The sequence below is a fragment of the Pezoporus occidentalis genome, unplaced genomic scaffold, assembly GCF_034315485.1.
Source record: "Pezoporus occidentalis ecotype Australia unplaced genomic scaffold, CSIRO_AGI_Poc_V1 ctg54, whole genome shotgun sequence".
NCBI lineage: Eukaryota > Metazoa > Chordata > Aves > Psittaciformes > Psittacidae > Pezoporus > Pezoporus occidentalis.
In genome coordinates this window covers 6,991,146-7,012,212 of record NW_026915877.1, presented here as the reverse complement: position 1 = coordinate 7,012,212, position 21,067 = coordinate 6,991,146, and the positions used below count along the sequence as shown (strand labels likewise).

Sequence of the window (21,067 nt, the reverse complement as noted above, 5' to 3'; positions counted from 1 at the left end):
AAGTACCACCAACTGAAGAATCTCCCTGTAACAGAAACCATAATGTATTGAGATTTAACATGGCTGGAGGTCTGAAAAGAGGTTTAAAATAAAAGCATCACTCTTGCACTTAAAAATTCACAAAGGGAATTCAGAGAGTAGCTAAGAGTTGAACATGGGAATTAAATTTAGCAGCAGCATGTAGGTATCCAGAAACATATAGCAAACATACCATCTATTGAATGTGGACCTAGGATAGGTCAAAAGGAAGCTGGTGTGGCTGAACAGCAGGATGGGACAGTCCATCAAAAGCAGAAAGGCAACCTTCAAATATGAACTGGTTTCAAACAGATCAATAAAGAGACAAGAAAAAAAAATAAAATTAAACCCTGTCTGGTTGCAAGGAAAAACACCATAAGGCAGGGGAAAAAAATAATGCAAGTAACAACTTCAAAAGGCTTATAAACAAATAATAAATCCTTCTCAGTCATAGCAGCAGCAAGGAATCTGACTGTAGGCTCTAGGGTCTCCAGAGGCTCATGCTCTGGAAAGAGCACACCGAGAAAAACAAAGCCATCTGAGGAAAGCTCAGTGCACTTTTTACCCCAGTGTTCAACATGGAAGATCTTGGGGAAATCCTATCACTGCAAACTTCCTTCCTAGGGGAATCACCAGAATAAGTGCCTCCAGTTGAAGTGTCAGTAGGGGACCCAAGTCAACTAAAGGAACGTTAACTCATTTCCAGGCCCAGATGGTGTTCACCCAGCACTTCTGCTTGAACTCAAGGTGAACTACTAACTGTGGTTTGTAACCAGCTCTGCTCACAGAGGGATGGAAGTGGCTTTTTGATGTGATCCAGAGTGCTGTACTTGACTAAGCCCAGCATCTGTCCTAACAGAATTAGTTGACGCATGGATAAATCTGACTTCTTTGGGGAAGAGCCAACATGTTTCACAAGTCTACTGGAGTTCTTTGAAGGAATCAACAAGCACATGGGCTGGAGAGATCTGGTCAATATAGCTGGCTTGGATTTCCAAAAGGCATTTGACAAGGTTTGAAAGGCTGTTAGAGGAATTAAGCTGCCACGAGATAAGAGGAAAGGTTAAAAATAGGAAACAGAAGACAGTAATATATAGCTGTTTTTCCTAATGGATAGAGGCCAAGAGTGCTCAAATCTTTCCTGCTCAACATCTTTATAGATGATCTGTAAAATGGGAGAATAAGTAAAATGACAACATTGGTCAAGTATATAAAATCACCAAACACCAAAAAAAAAAAAAAAAAAAAAAAAAATCCCAAGGTGAAAAATTGCACGGGGACTCAGGGACAAGATAATACATTCACTGAAATCCTGTAGAAATGCAGTGATGAACGTCAGGGAAAAAAAGTCCTGATCTTATACATGCAGTAATGGTTTTCTTCATCCACCTTTACCCCCTCCATTCCATCTCAAAAACTACAGAACAGAATTGGAAAAGATACTGAGGAATGTGATGGCAAGAAGCACATATCTGGATTGTTTTTTGTTGCAGGAAAGACTGCACTAGGTGTTTCTTCCTGGGAAAAAGACAACTCAGGTAGGAGAAGGCAAAGGTCTAAAATGGAAAGCAGCTAAGGGGATTCAGGTTAAAAAAAAACAAACCAAACCACCCAGAGCTACTAAATATATCAACAGCATATGTGTGCAGGAAGTCTCAGAGTCCCAAATCACTGGAAACTGGTGCATCATGAATCAACAAGCATCTCTTTGCTCTTATTCTCCTTCCTAGATATCTGCTATTGGGCACAGTCAGAGACGGGATACAGGGTTAGCCACATCTTGATACAGTGAGGCCACTCCTATATTGGCACTTCCAGTGTATCTGTACATAACTAGAATAAATTGAGAAACTCAAGGCCCCTATTTGTAATGTATAATAGCATAAGAAAAACCCCAGAGTTGTGTTTCGCCATGTCTGGTGCCTGATCTGGAAGCCTGCTTGTGTTCAGTGTGGTGAGAGATGAGATGTTCAATCTTACAACTTGTCTTGACTTGATAAAAGAAAGTTATAATCAGACATTTATTTAACACATGGCAGCTAACATGAGGAAAAAACATAGTTCTTGCTTATTCACTGATGCTAATCCTAAATTCACCAAGTGAGAAAACTACTAAGTGCTTTGTCAACATTTGAATATTATCATGTTCTAATTATAGAAAGAGGAAAAAAGAACCAAACACATCACCATAACCCCAAAGTTTTTCTACTCCAGATGACTCCTTGGCTTGAAAAGTGGTGCAAGCTGTCTCATTTCAGGAATGAAATGAGCATGCTGGAAGGCTTAAAACTCTTCACATCACAGCAGTTAAGCAACTCATTTGCCTCTCCTAGTGGAGGGGAACATTTCCTAACACACCCCCAATGTATTCAGCCCATTTTGGAGAACGACTCATGGCATCCCAAGAGCTGAAGCACTCCTCAAAATACACTTCCAAGCCATGCTCCCATACAAAACCACTGAAATATTACTGGCTACACATCACCTAGCTGGTTCAGTGCCCCAGATTTGGAAAATTTGAGTACAGGTAACGATGGGTCTACCAGCACGCATGGGCAGGTGAACCTAGAGAAGACTAAGGGGATCCGCTGAGAAACACCGATTCTGGGGACATCGGATTAAAAGCAGTAAGTTTCCTGGAAGTTTCTCAGCATCTCTTTGCGGGCTCCCTTCCTCTTCGAGCCAAGAACTTCTGAAAGGCACTTTCCCGTACTTCCACTGGAGGGCAGAATATCCCACGTTTTCACAGGCGACCCCTCAGCTCATTGCGACACACACATATGCTTGAAGTAACTGTAGCAAGGCGTCGCCTCTGGGAGACATTCTTGAACAGTTGCAGACTTTAATTTGGTCTCTATCCTACTTTGATGAGTAGCTCCATTTTTTAAAAACGACATAATTATTTTCATAAAAAGCCTACACTATTGCCAGTTTACCCCCATATCAATGCCTTCCCTCTCAGTGCCCCTTTGCTTCTGCTCCCTGCATTACCTGCAGCACTCCAAGTTCACTTATTTTCCCCACTTACCTCTCCTATAGGTGGCATAAATATATTGGAGGTATGTACGTATGTGAAGGCCAGCAGGTTAAAACCCTCACTGCCTCCCCAGGAGGCAATAAAAATGAGATGAGTTGATACTCATAGGAAAAATAACCCAAACTTCTAATGTCAAAAGACAGACTTAAAGATGATTGTTCTCCCTCAGAAGTTTGTAACAGTCCCATGAAAGCACCAGCTGAGGCATGGTCAAGAAGACAGACTGAGTGTCAGGGATTACTAGGAAGGGAGCCGAAACCAGCTTGTCTTTATACAAGCCCACAGGTACCTGGTACCTCTGTGTCCTAGTCCAGCAGAGAGAGCGCTGCCAGGGAAAACTCAGAGAAAGGCAACAGGGTTGGTCAAAAGTAAATGCCTCTACAGGAAAGCAAGTTGGGACCTTCTGGCCTACAAACTACTTACAATGTGACATTGTCAAGATTTACTTACTAAAGGGAGACCCCACTAAAATCTGTTTTTTTGTTTGTTGGTTTAACTATATATGGGGTAGCGCTGAACATAGTCTGCTATAAGGAACTCTTCTCCATGCTTAAGTACCAAAGTTACACAGACTAATTCTTTCACAACTGAAATCAAAAATGTCAATTTTTTCTTGCTGTTTGCTATAATGACCCTATGTTAGCTCACTAAACAAGAAATAATTCTGCAGGTGAAGCTTTTTCCACTCTGTCTCCTTCTCTGCCATTTACATTTACACCTGAGGACTGAGGATGGAGAGTAGGATGGTGCCATCTCCAGTTCTGCTTTGTTCTTTCTGACCTCTGGTTTATTTGATTAACCTATCCATGTCTGTTTCCTCACCTGTAAAATGAAGATACACTTATTCAAGAACAGATCACCTGTGAACTGTCTGGGACCAGGTCATGGGTCCATTTTGCTCAGTACCTTCTCTGGAGAACAGCCATGAAGAAGCACATGGAAAAGAAAGCAAGTAGTGATACTGCCTTGAATACTCCTGCAGCTCTCAAGACTGAATGGGTTTGCAGCATATATTGTAAAGGTGTTACATGAAGGGGCAGAGTGTTGCACACCAAAGTGATCCTGGAGATCATGAATCTCATGAGACGCATGTTAGGACAAGGGCTTCGGGACCAGGAAACATGGCTTAGCATTCTCCTAGGCCCACATAAAGAGGAGGACTGTGTCACCATTTCTACCACTATAACAAATCCAAGTTTTTTTCATTTAACTCTTCAGTATCTCTGTGGCACAGGGATGCCCAAAGCTGCTTCTTCCAACAGAAACTTAAGCAGCCACAAAGGGATGATCCCTTCTACTCCATGACACAATACAAAGGCCAGATCATAGCAAGGATTTCTTGTACTGCACACACTTCTCCACTATTACCTGGCACTCAGTCTATACACAAAACTTTCCAAAACTCCATTTCTTTTCTCAAAGAGAATTACACACTTCCTTTAATGAGTAGTTTTTTTGCTGCCTCTTTCAGCATCTTTAATAAACAACAAAATTTTAACTGTTGCTGATGGAGAGACCCAGGAACACTTATTTTATAATGTAATAAAATAATACTTAACCAAAAGGTAAATAGTGGCTTTTGGAGAAGAACAATATAGCCAAATACATGGTTTCTGATAAAGATTGTATTCCTGCATTTCCCCTCTGCTAATGGCTATGCTGTCACTTGAAACTCCCAAAAAAGACTTAATGCCGCCTTGTTTTCCTGGAATTAGCAGTGGTTGTTTCAAATTAGCTTCCCTTAGCCTGAAAATGAATTAGAAAAGGCCTGTACTTAGCTACATGCCAAACAAGTGTAATTTTGTGAAATCTTCAACACTTCAGTGTTGAATGCTGTCGATCCCTGATTAATACCAGGCAGACCAGAGAGGGACAGAACTCCTTTGTAAGTGATGCACAGGGATTAGAAATGTCTGCATCCAGCAGCTTTTTTTTAATAGGTAGCTTTTTTAATTTGCTTTTTTAATTAGGTAGCAGTGGTTTATCTTATTATGGCATAAAAATACATGCTTTTGTTTATTTTCTAATGGGGTGGGCTTCAATGCTTTGTACACAAGGCTATGCAAAACCTGCAATAGTCCTTTAGACAGCAGTGTAGTATTTCTAAAACCACTGGGGCTCTAAATGGGCCAAATCTCTCTTCTGGGTTCACAGAGGGAAAATTCTTCATTATGAGGGTGGTGTCACACTGGCACAGGTTGTTCAGAGAAGCTGTGGCTGCCCCATCCTTGGAAGTGTTCAAGGACAGGTTGGATGGGGCTTTAAGCAACCTGGTCTAGTGGAACCCTTTAAGGTCCCTTCCAACCCAAACCATTCTATGATTCTACAATTTCAGCCAAAGGGCTGTGAAAAAAAAAAAGGCTTTTCTCCTGGATCCTCCAACCACAGCAGCAGGCACCACTGCTGAGTGAGTGCACTTGCCTTCCTTGCTATTTGTTTCCTGCTTAGCTGTTCTACTATTATACTTCATTCCTATATTTATCTTGATTCCTCTACCTGCTGTGCAGCTTTCCTATTCGTCCGCAGCACAGTGCAGTCTGGAGATGCTCCTTTGAGATCCCAGACACTCAGGACCTAAAAATATTGGTTTGCAAACATCAGTTCTATGACCACATCTTTTTTTTCAGTCTCCAAGGTGAAAGAAATGGGGGCCTTTCTGGTAGGTGCATCTTCATGAACAGATATTATTCCCAAATTAATCTTATGCCTTTGTCCCAACAGCTCAGGGTTTCCTACTGCATCATCTTTATGTGCGTAGTTTCATGCTTTATTGCTGTTGACATCACTGGGCTGCAGCAGCATCAACCCATCCTTTTGGTGATATTTTCCATTTAATCCTTAGCTTTTACAGCAGTTCATCATTATGGCTGAACCGAGGGGTAAGAAGCTTCCCAAAGACACCTACACTATGGAGTAGCCTCCTTCAGCTCAGAAGCATCCTGATATGGTTTGGATACTTCCAATTAGCATTAATTGATGTTAGGTACCTACTTAGGAAAATCCCAGTTACAAGTCACATGGAGGAAATCCAAAAGCCTGAGGACACCAGGAGAGATGCAGCTCTGTCCCCTGCTGCCCCGCTTTGGGAAGGAGCTAGGATGCCCCAGGCTCCAGTGACCTGCACTTGGAAGTACGTGAGAGTCAGTAGTGATGGACTGGAGGGATTATGCTTCCCCCATAAACCAAAAAGTCAGGTGTCCAGTAGACCAAATGATTGGGCAGTGCACAGCAGGTGACTTCTCTGAATTCAAAAGCAGAGGTTTGAGATCATTGCAGCTTTCCTCATTCAGCTTTTCCTGTGGGGGCTTGTAGCAGAGATCCTCTGGTTATTACAGGGGTCAAGAGGTTTCCTAGCATCTGAGTCGGCAGTCCAGATCTTGTTTCAGGAGCTACCACAACAACAGGGCTAAATCTGCTGTCTGGGTCCTCAGTCAAGGTCTTCATGGAATCCCCTCTTCTGTTCCACCTGCTGATCTCAGATTTGATGCTACAAAGTGGTAGGTCAGATTTACCAGTCCTGCCACCTGAAACTCATCTACACCCAGTGGAGCCCCTCTGAGATCCCCAAGAATATCCTAGCCCACAGGAGATACCAGCAAGCTACTCTTCCCAGCCTCTCAAGCCCTAAAAGCTTATCACCAATAAATCACTGAGCACCCATGAACTGAATAGGCTACATCTTTAGTAAAACTATAGGCCATTGGAAAGGTCCAAAGCTTTCAGTGGATGTGGGAAGAGAACACCTCCCCTGAGACCAGGGGGGACAATAAGGTTCTGTCATAAGCCTCAGTACTCTCCCACCATGGGAGATGTGCAGCACCGAAAGGACCAGGTTGCTTCATCATTGTTTACCCCGACAAACATGTACAAAACATGTACAAAACACCCTATGTAGCAGAAGGGAAGTGAATCTAGTTGCTGTTTCATTCTCTTCTTTGGAACAATTTAAAGACACTTCAAAACACAAAAGGATGTTTCAGGAGGCTGTAGAACATATCAATACCGAGGACAGAAAGCTACATCTGTATAATCCTGGGAATTTACAGTATCAAGTGACATGGATTTTCCCAGGAAAAGGGGAGAATTAAAATTCTCTCACTGAAAAAAACAGCAAAAACCAATTCAAACCAAAACCCAGACAGTTTGGCCCACCTTTGATAAAGACTGCAAATGAAATTTCATGGCCAAAACATTATCTATCTATCTATCTATCTATCTATCTGGTTAACATCAACTATAAAGAGATGCCTGAAAAGAAAGACCCACAAAAACAACTTCCTGGCATGGTTAAAAAACTATTTCTAGATGCTGTTTTAAAAGGTCAAGTGCTCACCACTCCATTTTGAACATTATTTTAACAGATGATTTTTAAATTGCTTTACCGCAAGAGCAAAGTGACCAGGAAGCATAGGCACTGACACATATCCTGAAGTTGTAACATGGAACTATGTAGATAACATAACACTACCAATTTCTGATGTAGTATATTTGATTAGTAGACTTTAAATGCCCCTTTTCAGACCAGGAAGCCAAAGGACAGAGAAAAGCAATTCACCTAGGATTATTCATCATTCAACACTACCGAGAAATTAAAGGGTTTTAGCTACCCTGTTCTTTCCAGACCCAAACAGCGGGAGTAGGGGAAGACACACAAGTTCATCTCACATTACAACTTACTAACCTGACTCATCAATACCGACTCAAAACAACTTCATAGAAGGTACAAGTGAGACGAAAAGCCATCTGTCAAAAGCAGGGTTATCTCAAGGTGACTGACACATCAGCTTGCAGAGAAACATGGGTTCTGGAGAGAGCTTATAGACCAGATGGTCTTGAACAGGCCTACTTGGCCTTAAGAATAAGCATTTGTGAGAAAAAAATAGCCCAAATATAATACCACTTAGCATCCTAAAGAGTGCTGTTGTTTCAGCTGATTCTGCAAGGAATATCTTGCTGCTGAGAGACATTTCTAGATATTCAGGAACACAGCTGTGAACATCCACCCTGATGCACATGAACATTAGAACAAATGAATAATATGTTTCAGGAACAACTGTTCCTGAAATATAAGTCTTGCTGGTATTAGCTCTACCAAACCCCACTGTTTCAAAAGCCTTTTTGTTTGTGTATATCCTTGCAAAGTTTTCCAAATCCACTGTTTTTTAAATCTAGACCTGTTGAGATATGTAAAAATTATCTTTTTTAGCATAGCCTTAGACACTCTGTATTCAAAGCATACATTCATATGCTTCCAAGTCAGATTCAAATGCAAACATCATGTAAGGAATTTATATACACACCGTGGTGCTGCAAGAAATGTCCTTAAGGAGTTTTTGCTAATTATTTCGTAATAATTATTTCAGCTCATCTACATTGCTCACCTGGATTCACTGACAGATACTGAAGCAGCAGACACTAACTGGTACACTGTAATATACAAACTAGAATATGTTTCTCTGCAAAATGTATGGAATTGTACATGAACATCACATTTTCAACTTATGAGCTGTAATTAATTATTCCTGATAGAGAGGGATTTTTTTATTTTTGTTTGCTATGGAGCACTTTGCACTAGAACAGCCATAAAGGGAAGCAGTGCAAATCATTATCTCCTCCTCAGAAAATGTAAACCTAACTTCTAAGCATCATACATAGATTTTCAAAGCAAAAAACATTAAAAAAAAACACCCGATAAAGAGGTTTCTGGAAGGAGGAAACTCATTGACCATCAACTTTCTTGCCTTTAATTTGCCCTGATTTTTCTTCCCTTCCTAGTTTATTTTGTTCTAAGTGTGTTTGTGCCTGGCAATACAGCAGAGAAACAGAGTTATGTTTTTGAAGACCTCTCTTCATCTCTATTCTCTATTGTTGTAACAGCTCAGGTTCCCATAGAAACAGAGAGTAAAGAGCAAATGCGTAAAATACAAATGAACAGGTCTAAGCTGGCAGTTTTACATTTTATTAGACATATAAATATGACAAACAGGCACTGGGTATGGGTTCCTTTCTAAAGAAAAAGATAATGCTACACCTTATCAATGAATACAGGGCATATAAATTTTACAGACTGAAGTCATCAAGTGCTGAGTATTAGCAGGTTGATACTGCTTTCTGAAATTGAGTCATTTTTTAAATTATTCATTTTTTTGAGCAAGCAAAATACCTTTTCCTCATCTGCAGATCTCATCCTGAATCCCCCAACTGCCCCAGAGCTATCGATTCTCATCTATTGAGACTGCAGCTTTGCACTGTGGGAATGGAGCAACAAGCACTAATTTCACAGGGGATTAGGACCTTGTAAGGTGGATTTTGCAATTTTAAATTAATATTGGCGTATAGACTGAAGTTCTCTGAAAAAATGCCTCCATTGTAAAAATGTTTTTCTGAGTAAACACTAGTCCAGATACTTTCTTAATGCTTTTGAAGAAGTTGATGTATTTTGAATGCATTCCTGGGTTATTTTAAAAGAACCAGCTTCAAAAATACAGAGAAAGGGGTTTCTTAAAGATGCAGCACTTCAGGAAAATTAACAATTTGTTTGCCCTGGTGAGCTGCCAATATGATAGTAGGATTCCTCACATCCTAACAAGGTCACTGAAAATTGGAGAGAGATACTAATGTGACTTAAGTTATTTCAAGCTTTGAATTGTTTTTAGAAGTCCGTAATAAAATATGATCAAGTGTATGCAAATGAAGTAATTTTTATTAAAGACACTTTCAAGTACCCATATACAAATATCCCATTGGTGTTTATCTTTAAGCACTCTCATTGTGATGTCTCCAAAGGAGTGACAGAGCCCCCGTCCTCCAGAGACCCAGCAGTAGGGGTGATGCTGTCTGCTAGAAGGGTTCATCTTCTAAGCAGTTCGATCCACTAAAACTTACAGAAAATAAAACTTTAAAATAGCTCAGGTGAGTATGATTTCTTTTTTTCAAGCCAAACTGTGGCATCCAACATTTACTGACTTGAAAGGGGAATTCATTATCAATGGCTCCTGTTGGCTTCCTGAGTGATACGGACCCTACAACTCATCTTTTTATGTTTGGCTTCTCTGTTACATGGCATAGGAGATGCTGAAGGTCAAAGAGACATTTGAATTTCTTCCCCCAACTCTGTTCAAAACAATATTCCAAAATGCTTGAAGCTATTGAAAGAGACTCACTATAAAAGGACCTTCACTGAAGAGACTCCTAACTCTGTACATGCCCTCATAAAACCATCACCAGCCTTTATGCGCTGTTAGGAAACAGAAGGTACAGGACTGCTTTTTTCCAGCCTATGTATCTTCTATTTCTCTCCTGAGAAGTCTGAATATTGTTTCCATTTCCAGGAGCAACTGGTGGTAGCTGTCCTGTATAACAAGGCAATGATAAAAATCTGCCTTCTTTAAAAAAAGTAGAGAGGTTGAAACACATATATAAACGAGAGCAAATACTCTTAATTTTGTTTCTACATTTAACAATTTCACTTAAAGAGGTTTAGGATACCAGAGTTCTGTTTTAGCTGTCTGGAAGAAAATAATTCAGTTATATTTCATTTTAGAGGGGAATTTGTGAGGTGCTGAGCATGGTCTATAACCAGAGGAAGGTTGCTCCCAGCTCTCAGTCTTGCAGGACTTTACCCTTTGTAAAGGCATGAAACATGAAAGTTACTATTATTGTTGTTGTTCTTATTATTAATGTCAGTGTTGTTACTTAACAAAGGCACATTTGAAGCAGCAGTAATCCCATGAAGGTCTTGCTTTACCAAGACAGGAGCTTTGGAAACACATTTGCTTGTTGATACACTTATTTTTTGACAAGCAGGTCATGCCTTCAACTAAGCACATGTCCAAATCTGACCCAGATGTAAAATATACAATTCAACTATCACAAAGTTGTTCAGATAGCTTATGTGGAACCTGTGAGGTTGATAATGGGATCACAAAATATCTTTTTCAAAGCTAAACTTAAGGCAAAGACATTCATGTCCCTAAGTGTATAAAATCAGAGAGCAAGCTAGGAAGCTGTGGGAATTTAAGGAGATGTCTAATGTTTCAAAGTAGCCAAGTAGTTAGCTTCTTTTCTTTCTCTTTTTTTTTTTGCAAAAACAGCACCCATAAAGACCCCCTGGCAATTTCCTTCCATGTTAAGAGTCACAGCCATTTACTGGCCTGCTGCAAGCCCATTTCTGATTATTGGCTCCTAAAAGAATTTCAAGCAATAAGAATTACATTTTGCCATCCAAGATGAGTGGTATCACTTTGGCACAGAAACAGCCTCCAAATGAAACAGGAATAGCTATCCATTAAAATTGCAGTGTGCGAAAAATACACCTTTATTAGAAAGCATCTTCTTAAAGCGTAAAGGATTAGGATTAGGAAATGCACCAAAGTCTGGCAAAGCTTGTGATTTAATCCAAGGCTAAGATCAGTAAAAGGATCTTAGCCTTGTATCTCCGATGGGTGTGGGTGGAGGTACAGCACAGTTATTTACAGTAGATCATCAACAGCCAAGTAAATTGCAATTCCACAAATGCTTTTTAAGCCTCATTGTATCAGACCAATCCCTTGCTTTCCTATCAGCAAATTGTTATTTGATGTCTTTTGTTGAGAAACACGACAATCATACCTGAATATGAAGAAAACCTAAGAGATGTTAAAGACAGTCCAAAAAACATCTGTGTGTGATGGCACACCGAGCAGATAGAACTAGGAGCACTTCTTTCTCGTTACTAAAATTAATTTTAAATACAGCAGTGAATGAGATCCTTTTCACTTATATCAGAAATTAAATTACAATAGCCCTATTACAAACCTCCAGGAAGTTTTACATTAATGTCCAATATAATAGCAAGATCAGACTTTGATCTTCTCTTTAAAGGTTTACAGACATGGAGCTTTCTCTAATATTCAAAATTTCATGTTATCTATATTTTTTATGTTTTACCATGCTATAGCTACGTAAAAGCTGTGGGATCAGTTAAATAATGAGAACAGTTTTTCTTTTTTCTTTTCCTTTTTTTTTTCAGATGATTTAAAGATTTAATGCTCAGCACTTCTCAAATCATTTAATGGAGTACTCAGGCACTGAGAAAATATAACAAATGCAGCCAAGGGCAAATGAATGTAAGTGGAGCACAGCATAGTCAGGATAAATAAGTGCACTGCCTAGCTGTGGGCTTTGAGATGCTTCAAGTGCTGCAAACAAGCAAATCTAAAAACTAGTATTATCACATGCCAGCAGTTTCTCAGGATTCATCAACAATATTGGAAGCATCAGTTTTTTTTTAAACAAACCTCCTTTACTCAGTGTTATAGCATAAAGTATTGTAGTGGCAAGTTGTCACCTTAACATTGCATGCAAAGAGGTGACTGCTGTGCTGTGCGCGTCCCACAGCTGCCTGCCAGCAGCAGTGAAGGCAGAGACCCATCTTGGCAGTATCATTTGCTCTTCTACAGTGCCTCTTGGCTTGCCTTTGATTTACTGCTTAATGTTTGGCAAAACTGAGAGAAATCAAAATGAGAGTCTTGCAGTTGAATGTTGGCAATGTAAGTGGCACAACACTGTCGATATTGCAATGATCCAATACCACTCGTACTAATTAGGTAAGGATCAGATGGCTGTAGAAATCCCGAGTTTATTGTGGATTACATTTAGACTGTAATTTATATGTGGAAATTAATTTGAGCTTTTGGTAAAACTGATTAAGTATTCTTTACAGTGAAAAAGGGAAAGAAGAAAAAAAGGTTTTTTTTTTGCGGATCAGCAGCTGGTGGGATGGAGATGTCACCAGTAACTTCAGAGTTAAGGCTGCTCTGAGTTTTTCACTTTCAGTGGTATTTTATTTCTTCCATTTCACAGCTCAGCTGATTGAATTTCATCTTTGAATTTGACACAATTACTGTTCAGGGGTCAGCTGAATTTGCTCTGCAGTTTTTGGGTACCACACTTACTAACTTTTGCAGAGAAAACAGTTCATATTCATTCATCTTTGAAATACAGACCTCCACCATTCACTCTTCCCCCTCTCTGTCCTGTTTAAACAACTGCATACAGTAACATTTCAAAACTCTGGAACTATTCCTATCACATCCGAGCCTGGGAAGTTTGTTGGGTGAATGGGAATGAACTTCTTTGCAACACATTTTCCAGCTCTGCCAATACAATTTGGAAGTGGAGAGATGGTGTTCCCACACCTCCTGCCCTGGTACCTCCCTCCTGGACCCCAGATGTCTTCCTCCCAAACTCTCCCTGCGTGCCAGCACCATCCACATACTTGCCCTTCAGCTCCCACTGACTCTACATTATACTCTTTCACTTCCCTTAACAATGCTTGGACATAAAAGTGAGGTCTGATCTAACTCCTCGTGGATCTTGTAGCAGTTGGTGACAACTCCCACACTTGCAAAGCCCCAGATGACTCCACAACTATTTCTAGCAGTTTCAAAATTCAGTAGCTTTCTGTAGTAGAATGATCAAAGTTTTATAATAGGTTTGATTCCATTTGAGTGCCTTTTTGTTATTTAAACCAGAAGTTGCACATAAGACAGAAATAGCCCATCTTCCAGTGGCTTAATTCTTACAAAACTATCTAGATAGATCTTCAGGACAGCTCAAAAATGTGCTGGACAACAAACGTACAGGCCCAGAAACTGTGCTAAAATGTTTTAATGCTACCTTTACCTCATCCACCCAACAGATGACAAAGTTTCTGTTTAAAGCTACCAAGACTGTGCTACATGAAGCTCTAAATGACTGTACGTGGATTAGTAAAGTATTTTTAGCACCTACTAAAAAAAAGTATTTAGATAAATGCCAAACTTACATTTCCATCAAGTGCTACCATGTACAACTGATACTGCCAAGCACCTGGATGCATTCACCACAACATTTTTCTGTTTTCTCTAGAATGAGACTCATTATCATCACAAAGCTTTCTGCTGCATTTTTATTTCATCAGTACAGGCCCTAATTCTATAAAACAAATGCAGTAAAATATTATAATAGCAGCCTGCTTCAAAGGCACTGATTTTTTTCACTAGCACTTCCATCTGACATATCCCATTATCATATTGAAAGGCCAAGTTAGCAACAGGAAAGCATATAGATTATTACCTAAATATAAATGACCTGGTTTTAAAAGCTAATTTAAAATAGCCCTTGCAAGTGACACAGTGCATTATACAGTGCATTTTCTCAAGAGGAAAGCAGCCATAAAGTCTACCCACTACATATCTCTGCATGAGCAATGCAAGTCTGCAAGCAAATAGCAATTCACTTTCAAAAAAGAAAGTCACAGTTTTGGAGTCTCCACTAACTTGATTTAGGGATATCACCCCACATGCTATCTTGGTGGGCTCTGGCCTTTTAGAATGTTTTCTGACACCTTATTTTCTTCATAAACACCTATTTTTACAGCAGTTGGGAAAATTCAATAGCCAGACTTGGATACAAAATACCAGTGGCTTCAGAATGAAGCTACAAATCATTTAAGGCTAACATTTGTTATAATCAAAATTCTCCAGCAGAAAGAAAAAAAGCTCTTGCATACCAGAGGCCAAACAATGTCATCTAAAATGTCATTTTTTCTAAACAGCTAGATAGTTAAACTCATACAAAATCAGTTACGACTTCTCCACAGCACCCACCAAATAGAATTATTTTCATTATTTCAACAGCCTAAAAGAAACTATCGCATCTGCTGCTTTTGGTAGCATTAATGAGCCTTTCCCCCCTCTTTTTGCATATCTCATGAGGTTTTCCCCCAAGTCTGGCCCCGCAGATAGCCAAGGCAAAAGCCAGTTCCCGTATGGTCCCTAATTCACAAAACAATTGACACAGAGGGAGACCTGCCTCAGAAGGTGATTTATGTGCCCCAAGCGCAGTTTAACATTGAATCCAGAGAACCAGACTTAAAGTAGCCACAGGAAAACCCCACTGAAAGGCGAATGGTGTGGTACAGCAGGCCCTTGTCACTAATGTTTTTTTCCCTACACACATATATTTCTCTGAATCCGTGCTACTTACCAATACTTAGATTTGTCCACGTATAGTAAGTCTTCAACTCCCAGAGGCAACTTCAACTATTAAAATACCCCTCACAGACAACCTCATAAAGCAAAAGAAAAGGCTGTACAGAAAGGAGACACATGTAGAGCCAGCAGTATCCCTCCAAGTAACACCACCAAGGAGCCACACAGGACACTCAGAAACATTTTCTCCTGCAAACACACTGGCAAGGAGAAACTAGACGTACTGGAGGTTACAGCAATTTCATCCTCCAAAAAACAACACACAGAATGTGGAAAGCCTTCGACAGCAGATGGCACCGGCACACTAGCCACCAAGAGAAGCCAGGAGCAGGCTTCACTCCAGCCACCTATGGGAGCACTTGCTTATGGCTGAGAGCAGAAAACTTCTTAAACTGGTAGTTAGCTAGTCCTAAAAGGCATTGTGGTACACAGTACCATTTTGTAAACATCGAATGAAAGGAAAAAAGATGGCGCACCCTTCCACCTTACTTACTCAAACTACAAAGCCATATCTGTACCTTTCTTTTTAGAATAAATTTTACCTTTATAACCAGGGTGGAAGGGGAAACCAACGTACAAAGAATGTATATAAAACTGAAAACAATATTAATAACTACTCTCTGCAGCAAAACTACGTCAATAAACTGCTAGGATGCTTTGAATATATGTAGCAAGAGAGGAGGTGTAAAGTGAAAAAAGGGACAACTCTGGCCAGAGAAACAAAAGGTTTGGATGGAGCATTTTATTATTATTATTCACAGCACATGTAAATATGAAGGGCGCCTGAAGCATGAACTGCTATGAAAGGGAAAGGCATCTTATACCTACATAGAGGTGACTTCCCCTCCAATCCTATGAAAAAGGGACAATTTTGTCAGTGAGTACTGAGATGTATTCCCCCAGAGCTGCAACGCAGCTGGAATGGAGGGGAAGGGAGGGGGGAAGCAAAAAGTGCAATCAAAATAGCTTATATCTGCAGAGCGCCTGGAGCACCAGCGTGAAGGCACCATGTCTGGACTTTGATAGGGTAATTAATTTCAAGCCTCACTACCACAGAAGATCAAAATCAGCAGATAATTCTAGATGTGACAGGAGAAAACGAGTGCAGGACCCTGGTCATTTGAGTAGATAGGCTCCAGGCAGATGCCCTTTTCCAGCTTGGTGGTGAGAGCCACCTTGTTGCTATCCTTGTCTCTGTGCCACAGGAGAGGCTCTCTTTTGCTACAGCCATGTCATGGAAAAGTGGGACCAAGCTATAGGGGTCCTCATCTGATGACTTTGTTCATGGTGAAAGTAGCATGCAGTGATAAACTTCAGGAGTTTCTGGACAGGGAAGACATCAGCACAAGGGGTTCATGTGCCTGGAGCTAACGGTGTTTGCTGAACCCTCACTTCACTTGTCACCAACAACTGCAGTAGAAACCACCTCTTTCCTCTTGGATTTATGAGAACTGCAGTAGTGGCTCTATCTGGAAATAATCTACACTTAAACGGGTGTCTACTCATTTAGGTAGCTCCTTTATGCCCTAAATACCAACGTGGCTGGGCCTGATGCTGGGACACAAGTGCTGTTCTGCTGAAACTCCTGTGTTTCTCAGAATGTGAAGCAAATTGAATGTTTGCCTCTCTCCTTCACCTTTTCTCTGGTAAGAGAAATATTATGTAACCATAATATTCATTAGTCAATGAATGTAACTCATCTGAATACATCTGAAGTGTAGAATATTAATTATATAGTCTCACAGGTGATAAGTCAATCTGAAGGGGGTCTACAAAGATGCTGCGAAGCGACTCTTCATTAGGGATTGTAGTGATAGGACAAGGGATAATGGGTTCAAACTTAAACAGGGGAAGTTTAGGTTAGCTGTAAGGAAGAAGTTCTTTACTGTGACGGTGGTGAGGCACTGGAAGGGGTTGCCCAAGGAAGTTGTGAATGCTCCATCTTGGTGGTGTTCAAGGCCAGGTTGGATGGAGCCTTGGGTGACATGGTTTAGAGCAAAGTGTCCCTGCCCATGGCAGGAGGGCTGGAACTAGATCATCTTAAGGTCCTTTCCAATCCTAACTATTCTATGATTCTATGACTTCTGAATTAAGAGATTGAACACAAAGAATGGATGTTAAGGAGAACTACCAATCCCAAATTTGCAAAAAACAGGGAAAAGCGTCTCCAAAATAGGCATTAGTTGGGTAGTAAGGTATTAATTATAAAGAAATAAATCAGTTCTGGTGCTGGAGTAAGCTCATTTTATAAAGACAACTTCTGTAATCTTGAGGATGAAAAAGGGTTCTTCCATTTAGATGAAAGCCTCAATTTCAGGAAACTAACTCACAAAGCGTCATCAAAGATGACTCAGCTTGGGCACATGAACAACTGTGCTGAATTCCACTGCCTTCAGTGTCCCAGGTGCCCACGTGCTTTCCTAGACAGAGAAGTGTCCTCCTGAGGGAATGCCAAAGCCCTTGAAGAACATATCTTTCTTCTAGGTCTGGTTGGCAGGGACTCCTGGGCACCTTCCCACTAGAGTACTGACACAGCCTTGTGTTAGGCATCCTGGCTGCCCGTGCAGGCCAAGAGCCAGGCATTTAGGACACAATCTGAAGGTGCCCATGCAGAAAAGAGACACCAACAACTGCCACAGCCAGTATACAGATACCTAAAGCCATGGTGCCCCTGTGACACCTCATTTAGTGGTGTAGGAAGACCCTCTGCTGAGTTTAACTATTTTTGAATGGTGATAGGTATTTTTTTTTGCCTTCAAGAGCTGAGCGGGCCTCGCTGTTTCCTTCAAACTGTGTCCAAAGGTAGGAAGGGATACCTGAGTTGTCTACAGCAGTTTGATTCCTAGAGTATTTTTGCAGGTCCTAGGAGCATCCTAATCGTATCTCAAAGCTTAGCTGAGAAAACACCAGCTAGCCAAGAGATAAAGCCAACAAAAAGTTCACCCCTTTCAAGACCTAAAGGGCTCCAGGCTACATGGAAAGATCTTCTGACCCTGCAACTTTTGCCCAACATCCTCTCATTCATGCCTTGCGCTGGGACTACCAGCTCTGTGACACCAGGGTTTCACTGCAACATGGAGATTAAAAAACCCGCCAGTGCCACCAATTTGTTAGGCATATATGCAATGAGCTCCTGCCCATGGCCCAAGTCCTACTTCAGGAACATGGTTACGGTATATTGCGTTAGGTGTATTCTAAATCTGTGCTTTTGCTGAACAGGGGCCTACAAATTAACAGAAATTTAATAATCACCTTGATATGGTAGATATATATGAAAATATACTGGCTACCATTTTGTAAATATTTTTATATGTATCACTGCAGTTCATGTTTCTCAACTGACCGCAACCAATAAGAAAATATTAAACTGTACATATTTTGGCCCTGAAAATGGCCAAAATGTGTACAGGAAAAGTAGGTTCTGACGCTAATGACATCTCACAACAATATCCTGTGTGTTTACTTTGTCACTACATCTGACCTTTGTGTGGATCATCCTGATACGGTGAGACATGGATATACAGAAAATTTCTATCCATCCAAAGGCCTTTTGCCACCTGCCATAGAAGCACTGAAAATGAGAGTTGCAAAAAGGGGGGGGTTGGGGTGTGTGTGTGTGTGTGTGTGTGTGTGTAATTAATGTGAGTTGTGAAAAGCCCCAGTAAATCTGAATGTACTTTGTGTGCCGAGTTCCTCCCTTTCACAAACTTTCCCTTGGAAAGGATAAACCCTTGAAGAACTAATTAACAGCTGCTTGAAAAGTAATCCAGGTTAAAATCCGTGCCAAGAAGACTTTTCTGCCAGAGGAGTTCTACCTTGTGAGATACAGAAACAGTAACCCTTGGGTGACAAAATTTTCTGAAACAGGTTACAATGCATCATGCTTTACTCTCCAAGTAACTTTGCCATTTTTATCTCTTCCATTCATCTTTTTGCAGGCATGCGCTTGCTTTCAAGGAGTTGAGCTCACATAAATATTTGACTAATAAATGCTGTATCTTTAGAAAGAGCATTCCTATTTTTAAATGTTTCTCCAGTCAGCCAGCACTGATCCCTTCTGCTTTTTCAAAGTGTCAATATGCAAAGGGCAATGTCACTGTCACTTACAGTCTCAAGTGACAGGACACAAGCACAGGCCTCTGATTTTTCAGATAGAAAAACTGTTATCAAAATTAATTGATTTCTCTTTTTGGGGAACAATTCCTCTATCACCAGGAATCCTTTGCTTTGCCCTTCCACTGGGATGAAATATTCAGCTTTAGAAGAAAAGAAGAGGAATAAAGAGAAAAACTAAAAAATGTTAAAGTCAACAATTGCTGAGTTGGTTCCCAAAATGAAGAGTTTATTCTACACAGGTCCAAAACTGCAGTCCCCTCAACACATGTTATAAAGTGCCCAGGGGATCCTGAAAGCCCTCCCCTAAAACTCAGAACTAACTTAAAAAAGCCTCCAATACAACCTACATACACAAACATTTCCATAAAGCTTAAATTCATAGATGTGAAAAGACAAACTATGAAATGGGGAATGGTGAGTCCGTACTGCAAATTACGCTTGGTGCTAAAGGTGTAACCTTATAAAAGCTTCTGTGATTACTAAAAGCAAAAATCCCCAGTTTCATTACAATGTTTTCTTTCCTTTTGTTCAAATGGAAATCAATATAATCCAAATAGTAATACTAAAACAAACAAAAAATAATCTAAAACAATAATAGCACATGCCTGACATACTTCCGACTCTCTCTGAAGCTGTATTGCTTTGCATAAGCTGATACTGTCCTTGAAATACCATGTTTTCAGCTGCTACTAATAGCTAGTATATATGATAATACATATATATCCATAATATCTAATACCTAGTTATCTGCTGCTACAGCATTGTCCCTATTTCACTTTGCATTCTGTGCTCAAAATACATACTTTCTGGGATGGTAAAAAAGACTGATAGCCTCCTGCATACCAACTCCATTTTAAAGGAATGTAAACATTCTAATAAGAAAGCTTACATATTTGATTTGGGGCTGGGAAATACAGTTCCAAACCCTATGGTGCCTTCTAGTACCTTAAAATACATTAAACATGATTAAAAATGTATTTCAAATATCACTCAATGATGATAAAAAAGAAGATACTATTTCAATTTGTGGGTACTCTGTAGTATTAGCAAGTCTTTTTTTTAAGAAACTAAGTTTCTTGGGATGCATATTTAGCTTCTGAAACCAACAAACAAAAAGTTATTTTTAATCAACTATCTAGTTAAGGATTCTAATTTTGTGTCAAATATCTTTTGTTATATACTATTTCAAACCTTTCTTGTTTAATAAGAAGATATTATGCATAACTTAAGAGCAATTTTAAATTTAGATGGCTGCAGAACCCTTATTAACAGTCACACTGAGCATTTGACTTCAAGAAAACACCTATCCACTCTTTTACTGTGGTAATTAAAAAAATAAAAAAGTAAAATTATTTTAAAAGAGAAAAAGTAAAATAATTTTGAAGGCAGAAAGTAAAATAATTTTGTATAAAGCAACTTCAGTTTTCTTTTAAACAACTTTTGCCTTTGAATCATACTGGCTAATATTCAGAATTCCTCTAATCAGAACATGTTCCTCTTCAAAAGCTTTACTGTTGGTATACAATCAAAGTACAGACATAACAAAGCTTTCTTATTAAAAACAAATTTTAGATCAAGAACGAATATAGAGTAGGATTTTTCTGCAAATATTTTAAAATCATAATACACTACAGCTCACTTCTGAAAGGAATGAATATTTATAGTAGGACTTTAGATGAATATATTAATTCACATTAAGATAGCCCTAGTGTTCATTCAAAAATGACAAAATCAATTTCCCATTCTTTATCTCAGAACATGTTTTGACTTTGTGAAAATGTCTGAGAAAGATCAGAGTTCTCTGAAGGAACAATTCAAAGTATTCGATAACAATTTCCTTCACTATGAGAGCTTTTAAAGATGTGTAATTTCTCACCTTAAA

The 21,067-nt window shown here is 39.7% G+C and overlaps 1 protein-coding gene across 6 annotated transcripts in view; it reads right to left on the bottom strand.

Moving 5' to 3' along the window:
• Nucleotides 1–21,067, bottom strand: part of PRKG1 (protein kinase cGMP-dependent 1) — a 492,239-nt gene that overhangs the window by 47,905 nt on the left and 423,267 nt on the right. The gene's annotated exons all lie outside the window — the stretch shown is intronic.